At 37.4% G+C, this 503-nt stretch overlaps 1 protein-coding gene across 2 annotated transcripts in view; it reads left to right on the forward strand.

Annotated features, from left to right (window-relative positions):
• SLC25A39 (solute carrier family 25 member 39) overlaps positions 1-503 on the forward strand; it is an 18034-nt gene that overhangs the window by 267 nt on the left and 17264 nt on the right. The gene's annotated exons all lie outside the window — the stretch shown is intronic.

Raw genomic sequence — 503 nt, forward strand, 5'->3', positions numbered from 1 at the left:
TTGATCAGTATTGCTTCTGACCTGAAGAAGAGAGGTTCACTCTCGAAAGCTTGTCTTGTATATATTTTGTTAGTCCAATAAGAAAGGTATCATTGCACACTGCAATACTGCGTTTTTGTCTTTTTTGACATATATATATAGTACCAGCATTGTTCTGTTGTGCAGGAGGATGCAGTGAGCATACATATATATTGTGTCTGTGTTATTTACATAGCAGATTATTATGTTTATTTATACAAAACTGTGACTATTTTTATACATGAGTATTCTGTATGTCACCTGTACTGTAGGTGATCTCCAGGGTGTCAGTCAGTACTGGGACCAGATCACTGACTGCTAGTAATGCAAATATTTGTTTTCAATGTGTCAGTGCATCCTCTGTATTGTACTGTGCCATCACTGGCGCCAGATCACTGTGTTTGGGGGGAAAAAAACATATATGTGTGTATTCTGTATGTCACCTGTACTGGAGATGGACTGCTAGAACTGCAAATATCTATTTA

The sequence above is a fragment of the Nanorana parkeri genome, unplaced genomic scaffold (genome assembly GCF_000935625.1).
Source record: "Nanorana parkeri isolate BGI_ZX_2015 unplaced genomic scaffold, ASM93562v1 scaffold96, whole genome shotgun sequence".
Lineage (NCBI taxonomy): Eukaryota > Metazoa > Chordata > Amphibia > Anura > Dicroglossidae > Nanorana > Nanorana parkeri.